A 14,048-nucleotide genomic window follows, 5' to 3' on the forward strand; every position below is an offset into this window, starting at 1 on the left:
TAACCCTTTCCTGGCAGTTTTCCTCCTTCCTGGAAAGACGCCGTTTCTCTTCTTGGAGCAAACGACCCGTCAAATAATGAAGAGTGAGTTCATCAGTCTTCATACTTTCCAGACTGGTTGTCAGAATGTCCCAGCTTTGAGGCAACGACCCCAAAATCAGGTAGCACTTATGCTCTTCCGTAAAAACGATTCCGACCTCCTGCAACTGGACAAATAGAGATCTCACCTGTTGGAGATGATTTGCCAAACTTCCAGCCTCCTCCAACTTTAACCGATACAGCTCTCTGGTGAGGCTCAGCCGTGTGCTTGCCGACGCACGCACATAAATCTGTCTCAGCGCATTCCAGCTGTCTCTTGCCGTCTCATCTCTGTTGATATGGACAATTTGCGAGTCCTCCATACTCAAGACAATGTTTGCTTTGGCCCTTTCATTCTGCTCTTCCCACACTTGTGCTTCTTGAGCAGTCTGACCAACCGGCCTCGGGACACTCACGACGTTCCAACATCTGTCCCGCTTCAAAAACATTTCCATCTTGAATGACCACGTTAAGTAATTTCTCTCATTCAGCCGTTCCACCGGAATACTGGATGCCATCTGAACCTGGGCCATCCTCACCGGCTGGGCTGGAGCGCGACTCACACTGGATACAGACCCGTCTGAGCTCGATGAACTGCCTGAGCTAGACTCCGTCTTTCCCTCCAGCGTTCCTTTGCTCTCAAGCTTTCCAGCAACCAAAAATTATGCCTTCCAGACTTTCTCTGGGCCCATAACCTATCGGGGTAATTGCTTACCCAAAAATATAGCAGAGTGCGAAATAGCAGCAGCGTAGAGTCTGGAAATGGTTTCAGCTTGAATTTAGGAACAAAAGAAGCACTCACGGTCTTTGGTCAGTAAGAAGCTTTACTGACACTAAATAAATTACTTACAGAATAAATGGTCATATATACAGTCCTTTCACAGTACAGCAACAACGTAGCAGTATAACATCAGCAGTAAGTTCCAGCAGTAAGTTCCAGCAGTAAGTTCCAGCAGTAAGTTCCAGCAGTAAGAACCAGCAGTAAGAAGCCATACAACATGGACTTCTTAAATACACTTTTCTCCTTGGCCCAATTAACCAATAGTCTCTTCATCTTGTACATCTCGTACCGCACGTAGGCCAGGGAAGAATCTGCTTCATACTGGACTTCTCCTGGCAGAGACAATCTGGCCAAGGACATCTTTTTAACTCTTTAGAGTCCTTTTCCTTCTGTGGGTAAAAACCTAACCACAACAATTATGTCTGGTGTCGAGATATTTCATTTGGCTGCTGACTGGTAAAAGTGACTTACGCTTCAGACACTTTAATTCAGATTTAGATGTTAGTTGTAACTAGGAACACCCATGTAATTTCTCTGAAATGACCTCTTAGGAAAGAAAAAAGGGGGGGAAACAGCAGGGAGGGGGAGATTTATTTCATTTCGTTTCTATACCATCCAATAGCCAAAGCTCTCTGGGTAGTTAATAAAAGATTAAAACTTAAAAATACAAAAGAAAAACATAATAGAAAAACCATTTACATACAAAACAAATTTTAAACAACCAGCAATAAAAATGTAACATCCTTTAAAGACCTCTTGAAAACTAGGGTTGTGCACAGACCTCCCGATCTGCTCTGGATCCCGAACCGCAACTTTTGGATCTGGTCTGCTCCGCTTTTGCCCAATCCGCCTATGGTCCGCTCCACTCCACGGCAGGGCTCTGGATCGGAGCTCTGTGTTTCCCCCCATAGACTTGCATTGAAAATGTCAAACACCTATAACTTTTTTAGTTTTCAAAATGGGCACCATGAGAGCTTATAAGTGTATCCAGATACATGCCCATTTTGAAGGAAATCTGAGCATGACCTGATTTTTGGTTAATATTTTAAAAATCCCATTTTCAGAAATCCAGTGATCTCTGTCATTTTTCCAGATACAGACTTCTAACTGGGCACCATTACAGCTTCCACCTAGATCCTTATTATTGCCCATTTTGGGGGAAATCTGAGCATGCCCTGATTTTTGGGGAATTGTGAAAATTTTAACCCTCAACCCTAACCCCAATTAACAAAAGTACATACATCTCCATCACTTTTAAAGTTAGAAACATCAAAATGGGCACCATGAGAGTTTATAAATGTATCCAGATATATGCCCATTTTGAAGGAATCCGAGCATGCCCTGATTTTTGGGGAATATTTAAAGTTAAACCTAAATCAGAATCTTCCTCTCAGGTAACCTTGTCAAAAATAAACACAGGGAACTTCAAGATAAATGGGGTGAGCGTACAGACCTTGCATTGCCACTCTTGGGTCGCAATACTTCTAAAAACATAATTTCTTTCATGCCATGCACTCATTTCAAAGTGCTATTATGTGTTGGTTTTTCAAGATGCACCCCCCACACCCCTCCGTCACAGTTCACACACTCCCGCTTTACCCATTCTATAAAAATTAATATTAAGCAAACCGCACAATGAAAAATCCTGAAAATCAACACAAATGACCCCCAATTATCACTATCTAAGCACAGTATGTTTCAGAGATGTAGCTTTAAAAACAAAGAAGTTATAGGCATTCTTTCACCCAATGCAATCCTATGTGAAAAAAGTTCCAAAATGGCGGGTGGAGCCTTGCGACTAAGTGGATCGCTCTGCAAATGGGTGACCCGCTTCACAATTGTTCACCTTGCCCCAACCCGATCCATCTCCGCCTTTGGTGCAGGCGAATCAGGCCGCTCCGATATCGTTTCTACGAAGCGAAGTGCAGCGGAGCACAGCCCAACTGAAAACACATCTTTTCACACAGGCTTTCCTGGGTTTATTTTGGTTTCAGGTGGTATTTTTAAACTTTTAAAGCTTTATATTACATTTTGAACTGTTGTACTTTATGGCTTTAATTGCGAACTGTCCAGAGAGCCTTGGCTATTGGGCAATCTAAAATGTAATAAATAAATAAATATCCCAGGACCACTTAAAACCTTATCATATACCGTCAAATGCCGGGGAGCAGAGGAAACTCTTAACCTTGTTTAAAGAGTTTGAAAAACTAAATCACTGCATCTTTATCCCAGTCTCTGGTGTCCTTATCAGCTTGGTCCAAAATATTTTGTACTAGTATGTGAGCATGGTCCCAGGCAAATCTTGGTCTAGTAGAGGGTAGCCACTTACACATTGCCAAAATGAGGAAATGCATCCTGAAAAAGAGGACACCAATTTGCCTAACATTTGCAAATGGCTAAGTATGGGTGCAAATTTGGAAAAGATAATGTTAAATAATTTAAGTAGAAATACGGTATATCTCACCATAGTGGACAAAATGGACTACTGGGACCTGTGTGGCTTCTCAATCTGCTGTCCATGTGCTAAGTGTTGATGGGCAACTTCAAGGCTTCTCCCCTGCTTGCCCTATTTATAGTTCTTTGATGTTAACTCAGACTTGGACTAGTTGCCTCATCAAATAGAGGACACCTTTAAATAGAGGAAAGCCCTCTGCCAGCTCACCAAAAATTGAGGACTCTCTTCGGTAAAGTAGAACACTTGGCCATCCTAGAGTCGGAGTCCGGAAGGTAGGGGCCCTATGTCTGCTGTGAAGGAAGATCAGGGTCCAGCTGCCCTCCATGCAAGATGGGCTCTGGATCAACAGTCCGGTTACCCAGAGACCCAATTCCCTCATCCTATGCCAAGATGGCAGAAGCCAGCCTCTGGGAGAATAACAACACAACAGAATAAGGACTGAAGCAGTTTATTAAAACTCTAATACTAGTCATGTAAGGCTCCAGTCAAACATACAGTTAAAAACACAGACAAGGGAAGGAAGGGGAGGGGGGGAGTGAGGAAAAGGAATGAGGTAGATAGCAGCACTAAAACAATTAACCACTGTAAATCATGCCCGAAGGCGACAAAGCAGTTCCCTGGAGCAGCCAGGAATTAACACAAGAAATCCTAACTACAGCCCAAGTTCTATCCTTACTTGAAAGGGATCTCCCCACATCCACTTAAGTTTAGTTCCAGGGAAGATGGGCCACTCCCAGTTACTAACTCGTTTAACCCTTTTGGGCCAACAGTTACCTTGACCAACATAGGCCAATCCATAGCATTCTCTCCAGCCTCCTCCCCTCGGGAAGGAGCCTTTCCCACCAGGCCGCTTTTCTCACAACTGAAGGCTGTCAGCACCATCTTTGCCAATTAGCCCCAAACTTGAGGGATTGGCTGAGCCTCACCCCCCACCCCTGATAACAACCCAGATGATGTTTTCTGGGAAAGCACCTAACAAGCTGTTTTTAAAAAGTTGTTCTTGAGAACTCTCCAAGCAAGGAGGCTCCAGTCCTGGCAACAGGACCGCAGCCATCTTTGCTTGGTCTTCATACTTGCCGCTTTGAGTTCTATGGAAGAAAGATGGGCTATAAATATATGCTCTGATTCCCCTCTTTCAGTATTCCAGCCAGGAATTATGTAGCATCCTCTTTGACTGCAATGTGAAAGTTACCATGAGTAAGTACTGTAACATCAGATGTCAGTAGGCACTTGAGCATGGCACTACTGATGCCCTTTTCTGCTCCACCAAACTTCCGAGTTCCCTCCAGCCCAGAGCAGCCAAATTTTTGTCACAGCACCAAGTTGCTCTCTGTCACTGCTGGTCAGTCATTGAGACACGACCCTCATTCTGGACTGGACTCCACCCAACTGGAAGCATTTTCCTGGGCAGGTGGCAAAAGTGGTGTTTTTGATTGGGAGCCGAACCAACGCTCAGCTCTGACCCACAGCGACCATTGGTCATGTTAGATTTCCCCAGTGCAATGCCTGATTCAACACAGACGTTGGGTTACATTTTGAGTAAACTAATATGGCAGGTGGCCACCACAGATGGGAGCTGAGCAGCTCAGCTCCTTCCAAAAAGCACTACCACCTGCTGCAGCAGAGAAGCTTGTTTGTTCTCTGTGGGATCCAATGAGGTTGGTATGGGCCCTTTTGAACTCCTGGACCTTCAGCAGCTGCCCAACCAAGCCAACTCCTGACACCAGCCTTAGCTAAAGTTAAACTCATTTAAGCCCCATAGATTTCGGCAGGAGAACATGTAAGTTTTATATCTGCTGTTAATGGGAATTGTTAAAGCAGCTTACATTTGGGTAGAGTGAGCCCCATATGTTCTTGTTTTCTTAATATAGCTCATTTCCAAGTGTATATGTGTTCTTAAATGCTGTCATATGGAAGCCAATGACAGTTCAGTTTTGGCATGGCGAGAGAAATATTAAACCTTATCTGGTTTTATTTTTATGACTTAACAGTTTAGATTTTCTTTTGGTGGATCAAATTGTTTGCTAAAATATAGGTACTATGCAATAATGATTTATTATCTATCTGGTTAGGTCCTCTCTCCTGCTTGAATAATTTCCTTGGTACCTACCATTGGCCATCTTCTCCGGTACAGTGTATCAATAATGCTTTTAGTGTCAGCATAAATTATGTGCCACGGTACATATACATGCTTAGTTATTCTTGTATGCTGCCAAATGTAACCCCTCAAATGGAGCTGAGCTCCCATCATGCACCAGTCAAGACAGTGGAAGGCAGCACACCCACATCTGTTGGCAAAGACCTGGCATTTCGCTTTACCTGTTGCCACTGCTGGACAAACATTCAAGATTTGCTTTCCCTTGAGGGCACATGGGGCAGAACTAGGAGAAACCAATGCAACTCCTGCAGTGGGTGGATAAGTTTTGTAATGTATTTATTACATTTATATCCCACCTTTTCTTCAAGGATCCCAAGGTGGCATATGTGATCCTCTGGTTTTTTCCTCCCAACAACCCTGTGAGGTAAATTAGGCTGAGTGTCAGTGCCTGGCCTAAAGTCACCCAGTGAACTTCATTGCCAAGTGGGGGCTAGAACCCAGATCTGCCAAGTCCCAGTTCAGCAATCTAACCTTTACAACACACTGACTCCCTGTATTGATTTTACCCAATAGGTGTGTCCTCTACTAATTTGGGCACTGCCAATGGGAGACTGAGAAGTTAGGCTGAGGTATGGAAAAGCACCTAGATGGAAGCATATTTTCTCAGATATTCACTCACCAATCTCTAACGAGCACCTAGTCACAGGAAATATGAGTTGAAGTTGGTATGCATGATTCATTACCATCCACAAGTCTCAACATCAGCATCCAGGCAGCCTTTTCAACACACACACAAGAATGCACCAGCTGAACAGGATGGGTAGGACCAGTGTCGGTTCAAGGTATTTTCTTAACCTCAGTAACTGTGCTACATCATCTGAGAGATGGGCACCAGGATCCCTTGTAATTTCAGAAGGGATGGTAGGGCTCACCTCTTGCACCGCATGTGGTTTTATTCGAAACACTGCCATGCCAAGCAGCCATGTAGATTGCTTATAAAGTCAGGTGAACCATAACTAGGACATCAAAGAGATTCTCGTGACTACAGTAGTCATGTGTCAATATTTCTATTAATAAATACATAAGAACATAAGAGCCCTGCTGAATCAGACCAAGAGTCCAACTAGTCCAGCATTCTCTTCTCACAGTGGCCAACCAGCTGCCCGTGGGAAGCCCAAAAGAAGGACATTAGCACAATAGCACCTTAGCACAATAGCACCAAATTTCCCAGCAACAAGCATATATAGGTATACTGGCTCTGATACTGGGGGTAGTATCTAGCTATTGATACTAGTAGCCATTTTTGTGGGCCATGAATTTGTCTAATCCCCTCTTAAAGCCATCCAAATTAGTGGCCATCACTACATCTTGTGGTAGCAAATTCCATAGTTTAACTATGCATACATACAGGTCATTCATAAGCTAGTTGTTTTGCATAGTACACCGTGGGCACCCTACCGTTCTGTTTCCCACATGAACCTTGAACTACAATCCTATGCAAACTTACTTGGGAATAAATACCACTGAAACCAGTAGGACTTTCTGAATAACCATGCATAGGGTTAGGAAGCTGCCTCCTTTCTTTAAACTAGGGTGATTCTCCTAAGGCTCATGGCACAAAAGCTTGTAGATTGTCTTCATCAAATTTCCCCCTACATGCTTAACTATTTCTCTACAGAGTTATGGTGAGGATGAGTTATGCGCGCGTGCACACACACACGGTACAAAAAGGACTGGTGCAATCCTTCACCACAGGCTACACCTGTTCATCCATTAATAGATGTGTCAATCTGCGGTTAGCAGCCCATAGGCATGGTGTGTATATTTCTGTGAGCAAGAGAAAAGGGGAGCAAAATGCATTATGACTGGAGGTAGTCAGACAACATGTTGGTGCCGGCCTATAGATGCAGGGACAGGAAATGAAATCTTCCTGTTCCTATATTGAAATCTTCAAAAGAAGGCTTCTTCCTCCTTATTGTTCACTCCTTGTGGTAAGAACAGTGCCCTTTCCTACTTCTACCATAATTTCCATAGCCCAGAGGTGAGGAGGAATCTACAGCCGTCCAGATGTTGAACTACTACTCCCATCATTCCTGACCATTGGCCATGCTGGCTTAGGCTGATGGAAGTGGAAGTTCAACAACATCTGGAAGGACACCAGTAGTAGTCCTAGTCTAAGTCATGGAAATTCTTCTGGATCTACAAACCTAGGAAACTAAGGTTTAGGTGTGTCATTCATCAGTTGTGAGAAAGTCTGCAGTCCCCCCACCCCCATATATATGTTATAAGATCATATTTCCTTAAAAGTCCCACCTGAAACCTCACCTTTTTCAGGAAGCCTTTCAATCATCCTCTTAGTCCCTATACCTTATTGTAACTAATTCAAAGTGTGTGTAATTGAAGCAATGGCATATTCTTCCCTTGCTTGCCTATGCCTTCATTTCCCCCTTTCTCCATGGTTTCCCCATGTTTAGATTGGTGTAGGGATCTGTAATACCTGTTCTTTAAGAGCTATGTACATGGATGGTACTATCATCATCATCATTCTTTTTTTAAAAAATGAATAAACTGTCCACTTGTTCTGTACTGAACACAGAACTCTTGCAATGTCAATCCAGACAAATTATGAACGGGTGACAATCCACTGCAGGTTATCTCTGCTGAAACATATATAGCTTATGGCTAATTATATGTGGCCCGTGGGTATAAAAAAATTACCTTAAGACCAACAACGGGGAACTCTCACTTCAGTCAGGAGAAAGAAGAAAAGTCAGTTGACATCCTGACGAATTTCGAATTACCCCCCCCCCCACCGCCCCAAGATAAGTATAAAAAAGGTAAGTTTACAACTTAATTCCCTGTATGCTCAGTCACTAGTAGGAGCTCTACCGTGTTCAGAGTTGCTTCCTCAATCAGGCTGACAGTACAATGTTATTCACACGTACTCAGAAGTAAAAGTTGCTGAACTCCCGGCATGTGAGTATAGAATTGCAGTCTAAATGTCTCAGCCCATCCACCACCCCTCCAAGACAGGAGTGGAGGAACCTGTGGCCCTGCCGATGTTGGATCACAATTTTTATTTATTTATTACATTTTTATACCGCCCAATAGCCGAAGCTCTCACAATTCCTATCATTCCATTTGTCATACTAGCTGGAGGGGGGCGTTCACACACACACACACACACCCCTAAGCAGCACACGTGGATGAGCTTGGCTGCCGGTATGGGGTTGGGGACATTTTTTAATTTTTTTTTTTTTGTCCTTGTCGTTACACACCAGACAAATGAACAGAACCTCCTGGACCCACAAGGAAGGCGCACGTATCTTCCTCCCTTCTTCTTCGCATCAGAACGAATGGCGAAACCGCAGTTCCCAAGCGAGTGAAGCGATGGCAATTACAACACACCCAGCTCATTCCGGAAAGAAAGAGTTAAAAGGGCGGGGGCTTCACAGAAAAGAGGAGGAGTTTCCCAATCTCCCCGCGCGCGCCCGCCAACCAACCAACCAACCAGACCGACCGGGGAAAAGCTGTGGCGCTCGTGCGCGTCCTGCTCTTAGAGCAGCCTAGTAGTAATAATCGCGCGCGCAAAAGGCGCAAGAGCGGCGCCGGCGTGTTCTCGATTCCCCGCCGTGTGCGCCTCGCGAGCGCGAGCGCTCAGCGCGCGCTGCTGCTGCTGCTGCTGCTAGCGGCGGCTTGGTGAAGCTTCTGCGAGCCTTCCAGATCTTTAGATGGGGCTGAGGCACAGCGGCGCCCACTGAGGAGAAAGCGGCAGGCGGTTGTGCGTGCGTGTGTGCGTGCGACTGAGCGAGCGGAGGGCAGACGAGGCCGGCCGGCCAGCCAGCCAGCCAACCGACGACCGCCTCGCGGGTAACTGCCCCAACCTCGTTGCTCCGGCGTGAGGGGCTTTCGGGAGCCAGCGTGCGCCTGCGTTTCTTCGCGGGGGCGGGCAGAAGGTCCTGTTGCTCACTCGCCCGCCTTGTGTGCAACAGAGTTTGGAGCCTCGCTGGCCCCGAGGAGGAGGAGAAAGAAAGAAGGGAGGTTCGTGTGGGACGGGGGCTGGTTTTCGGTTTCCCAGGGTGGAGGCTGCCCGGTGACTGGCGGCTTCCCGTGTGTCGCGCGGGCCAACCGAGGGGCGGCCTCTGGTGCTGGGGACTGAGGGGCTCACGCAGGTATCTTCCGGGAGGCGGCGGCGGCGGCGGCTTGTGCCCACTCAGAAATGGGGGATTTAGCCTGCGCTGCCTTCCTGTCTCCCCTCCCTCTCTCCCTCCCTGGTTTCTGCTCCAAACTCCTTAGCCAGCCCCCTTTTGCTGCCCCTGGATTATCGCCTGTGGAAGAGAAAATACTTGTGGAGGGGAAAGGAGATAATCTTCTCCTCCCGCCCTGGATTATCTGCCCGCCCTCTGCGGGATTATCCTGCCCCCTCCCTCTCACCCCGCCTCCTCTCGCAAATCCTAGGGGCGGGCGGGACAAATCTCTCTCCTCCCCCCTTTCCCTCGAGGATTATTGCGCGGTCTCTCCACCCACCCACCCCCCCCGCCCCAGATCGTTCGCTTCTTCCTTTTCTCGGATGAAAGGCACGTCTCCGGCTGGCTCGGTTTGTTTGTTCTTTTTCTTTTGCCAGTGGCCGCAATCCGCATTGGGCTGGGGGAGGGGGAAGAGGGTGGCGGGGCTGATCGAAGAGGTGGGTGGGTTGTAATTGCCACGGTGGTGGTGCTGCTGCTGTCACCTCACTGGGTTTGGAGCTAGCGGGGCGGGAGGCAGGACAAGCGCATGGATTGGCCGCGGGAAGGGATATTGGCTGGGGGAGACGGGAGGTAAATGTTGCAATCTGCCAGATGCAAGAGAAAACGTGCTGCTGCGCCTTCCCCTACGGTAGTAGTTCTGTGTCCGGGGGTGTTTCTATCAGGGAAAGGGAAAATCAGCCGGTCCTTTTGGCGTCATGCTTCCCCCCTACCCTACCACCCCCACACCCCTGGTGAATTAACATTTGTCGTTACGAAACTGTAGAGCATGCCTTTTTATTTTTGGATTCAAACTCCCAGAAATGCCTTGGTACCTCTCACCCCAGAACAATCCGAATAGTTTACTTAAATAGAAAATGTGAATGAAAAACTGCATGGATGTCATTTATTGTTAGCTTGTGTCAGATCTGAATGGAGAGGACTTCTTTCTGGCTTTCAGCCAATTGCTTGTGACTCTTGCTGACTGCAGGAGGGGCAGACATAATTTAAATTATTGCTCTGAGGACAAAGCAATATAAAATCATCATGTTTGGTTTATGGTGGTAATCTGGTTATGTAGTTCTTACTTTAGCAGAATCTGTCCTCTTTTTCTTCTTCTCACCTTTCTGAGCTAGGTGCAGGGATCTAGATGACTGCTGCTGCAGAGCGTCTCACCGATTTTGCTGCACAGAGCCCAGGATTATATCTACCTATTAAACTTCATTTTATTTGGCTTTGGGAAAAGGAGGGGCCACAAGGAACTGAAAAGAGGCAGAGTAGCTATAAATAAACCTTTGGGCTAGAGGAATTTTTGAGCAAATTCTGATACATTGTGTTTGAGACACCACTTGGGTGAATGACTGTCATAATCCTATTATGGTTGATGGCTTCTATCTTGTGTGTATAAGTGTTTTAAATGGTTAGCCAGTGTTTCTGCATGAAACTACCATAAAGAATAAGTTTCATTTGGAAGCAAGTATTGACATAGTTGGGAGGCATTGGCTGTAAATTCATACATTCTAGCAATCTTGAACTCTGCGTATAAACTGGCAAAACTCTACAATGTTCAATCTTTAATTTGTTTACATCTCATGGGCAAATTAAATTTATCAATTTATGCAAGATGTTTACAGCAGCAGGGCCTTGTGCCTTGAATGATAATGGAAATCATTTTGGGATATATATTTTAGTTTATTTTGTTAAATGTTCCCTTTAATAACTGTGCTTTGTATTGATATAAAGCTATCTTACTGAATATCAACTCATCTGCATCTTGGTCATTATCATGTCTGGAGATTTTCCACTGGGATTGTTGTTTTGACTATGCTTTCAGTAATAACTTAACATGGAGATTGATAGAACTCTGAAGCAGTGACTTTGTTCTATCTGTTCTGATGCCATATTTGGACAAATTCTATATGACCAAAAAATCCTTATGATGTGTCTGCATAGCTGTTGTAAAATTTGTACAGTAGAGTTTCTTCTAAATGAAGCAGCAGTCTATGGCAATAAATTTATCTCATGTATTAATTAATTTCCTGTTCCCTTTCATTAAAGGGAATGGCTGTGTGGAAGAAAAAAATGATGTCTCACGTGTTAGCCTAATATCCAGATGAAGACGTGTGTAAGCAGGTGTGTTGGAAGTTTTGCAAATGGATTTTAGTGTTAGATATGCATTTGTACAAGTATTTTAACACTACTTTTTAACCTTATTTAAGAGCTTATTGGAAATTATTCCCTGTAACAAAGCCTTATGAGAATAAGAAGTATTTTTCCCCCTCAATGTCATGATGAGTACTGCTATCTAGAGAAGTGGTCAGTTTCATTCATAAGTGCTCTGTACAGGGATAAGAATTCTCTTCGCAGTGATATCTAGAGTTCATTGTATGCTCAGTTACATTTGGATAAGATTTAAATTACTTATCAGAATAACTTGTGGTTCCCAGTACATTATTAGTATGCAGCTGTTGATTGCTACAAAAAGGACAAATGAAGATTATATATGGAAGGAAAAAAGTTGCAGATGGCGAATATGGAATTTGAATTATGCAGTGGGCCTGTGGATACATAGATATTAGATCTCAGACTTCTCTTGTTTAGTGTCTGTATGTCTTGGAAAGTGTGATCCATTTACATATGATGCTATGTTCCTGGCATATGAAGGAGTAGGCAGGGAGAAAGGGTGTTTGGGACGGAACCTCTGGTGATACGTAGCTCACCCTGTCCCCTCTCCTTCTCTACTATCCAGAAATTATCATGGTTGTCTGAGCAGAGGAAGCCTATGGCTCTATGTGTATAGGTTTTCCCAGTTTGTGGAACCTGCATAGGTTTTCCCACCTTAGACAGCCACACTTATAGCTAGTTGGTGCCAGGGGGATCCAAATTTCTATCCATGCTGCCCCTTCACATGAGTAGTATGTGAAGGGGACTTTGTAATCTGTAATTTAGGGCTTTGAGAAAAAGGAATAGCAGAATCCCAAAGGTAAGAACAGTTCTAAACAATGCTGTGAACTGAGAGGTAGTATATTGGTGAATGACTTATGTAATGATTAGGTGTTGCAGTGGAAACTGAAATGTTATGTAGATCATATTTCTTTTCCCAGAATTTGTTCCTTATATTAGTGCTTGCGTCTTAAACTTAAACAGGGAATTCAGTTATTACAGCCATAGTGCAATATGCTACTTATGAAAATGGATGTTAGTAAAGGCTAGTGCCTCTGTAGATGGTATATAGAACTATACATTGACACTGCATGTAATACACAATTGCGTACAATATTTTTGCCAGTGTTGTCTCTATTTCTAATGTACAGGTCAATAGTGTGATCTGTGTGGCCCTCTGATTCAGTTTTAAACCATACAACATCCTTTTAAAGACGTTATTCTAACAGATGTATGTGTTTTGTTGTAGACATGGTAACATAGAGGCCTATATCTCTGAATGCTATAGTAGATAAGTCACCATAATGTCTTGGAAACATTACATTCGGATTAATAGTTTGTCTCCAGATTTATTCATGTGCAGATATAATAGATATAATGGTTTATTTCCAGTTTTATTCATGTGCAGCTGGGCTAGTAGAAACAGACTTCCCCAAACCCTCCACACCACAGAACCCTTCCAGTTTACTGGATATAATAAATAGAGAATGATGGGGCCTTGCTAAATGGGGTAGGCTGTTGTGTGGTGGTGGTGGGGAGGAAGGAAAATACCCTGAAAATGAGACTGTGGCATTATCCGTGAGTAGGGCTCCCCAACCCTAGGTGTAAATTTTTTTGGGTCTGGAGGTACTACTATGAGGAAGGAGTGGGGAGATCTGTTTGTGCAAGCTTAGTTACATGTGCTTAAATCTGGATACAACCTAATAAAACTGGGTTTTTCAAAACCTTTCATAAAAGTGTTTGTATCAATTTTAAACAAATTTGCTTGAAATAGTTCTCTTAAGTTTCAATAGTACTTTGGATATATGTGCTTAGGAGCATAACTTTAGATTAAGATTTGGGGACACGTTAATCGTCAGTTCTAGATAAGGAAAAAAGATCATGAATACCCAGTTGACCTGCACAGTAATAAGAAGATGGCTGTTTCCTTCATGCCATGTTTGTGAACTTACCAGGGTCTTTTTGTTTCGTTTCAATAAACTAGTTTTATGTTAATATAGTGTTGCAGATCGGGAGTCTTGGTGAGGTAGCTGTACTCATGGTCTGGAGTGTGTTACTCTCCTCCCATGTTACACTACCTGCCATCATTCACTTTGTAACAAAACTTTGTAATGATACCTAAGCTTATAATAGGAGAGGTTGTAAACTAACAATTACTGTAACTCAGTATCCCCTTATAGATGCTGTTACTTGGCCTTGGGAATTCCATGGCCTTTAAAGCAGTTTCCCTTCTAACCTACTGCAGACAGGC

The 14,048-nt window shown here is 44.2% G+C and overlaps 2 protein-coding genes across 4 annotated transcripts in view; one reads left to right on the forward strand and one right to left on the reverse strand.

Moving 5' to 3' along the window:
* The window catches only part of CDCP1 (CUB domain containing protein 1), a 451,994-nt gene that overhangs the window by 239,086 nt on the left and 198,860 nt on the right, over window positions 1-14,048 (reverse strand). The window lies entirely within an intron of this gene.
* The window catches only part of PALS2 (protein associated with LIN7 2, MAGUK p55 family member), a 44,052-nt gene continuing 39,360 nt past the window's right edge, over window positions 9,357-14,048 (forward strand). The window contains exons 1-2 of one of the 3 annotated variants that reach the window (XM_063123981.1): window positions 9,357-9,452; window positions 11,693-11,767. The gene's annotated coding sequence lies outside the window, so the exon portion shown is untranslated. Of the gene's footprint in view, window positions 9,453-9,953; window positions 10,009-10,262; window positions 10,287-11,692; window positions 11,768-14,048 lie in introns of those variants that run through there. The other 2 variants (XM_063123989.1, XM_063123998.1) reach the window with 2 other exon arrangements.

This window comes from Elgaria multicarinata, chromosome 1, assembly GCF_023053635.1.
Source record: "Elgaria multicarinata webbii isolate HBS135686 ecotype San Diego chromosome 1, rElgMul1.1.pri, whole genome shotgun sequence".
NCBI classification, from domain to species: Eukaryota; Metazoa; Chordata; class Lepidosauria; order Squamata; family Anguidae; genus Elgaria; species Elgaria multicarinata.